This window comes from Penaeus monodon, chromosome 28 (assembly GCF_015228065.2).
Source record: "Penaeus monodon isolate SGIC_2016 chromosome 28, NSTDA_Pmon_1, whole genome shotgun sequence".
Classification (NCBI taxonomy): Eukaryota; Metazoa; Arthropoda; class Malacostraca; order Decapoda; family Penaeidae; genus Penaeus; species Penaeus monodon.
Window position 1 is genome coordinate 37,512,168 of NC_051413.1, and position 406 is coordinate 37,512,573.

Sequence of the window (406 nt, forward strand, 5' to 3'; positions counted from 1 at the left end):
AAATTTTTTTATTATTGTGTTTTTTTCAATTTTTTCAATTTTATTTTTTTTCATTTTTAATTAATTTTAAATTTAATTCTTATACTATTTATTTATTTTTTTTTTATCATATTTTTTTTTTCAATTTTTTTAAAAACTTATACTTTTTTTTAATTTTCCCTCCCTTCTTACCTTCCCCCCTTTTTCACCCTTAAAAAACCTTTTTTTTTTTTTCCCCCCTTCCTCCCCCTTCCCCCCTCCCCCTCTTTTTTTTTTCCTTTTCTGACATTTACGGGGATAATCTTGCGATAAGAAGATGAAGAAGAGGTACAGCTGCAAACCGATGCGAGAGGAGAAGAAGAAGAAAGAATAGCGATAGACAAATGAATGAGGGAGAAGGATGGAACACTGGAATAAACGCGAATGG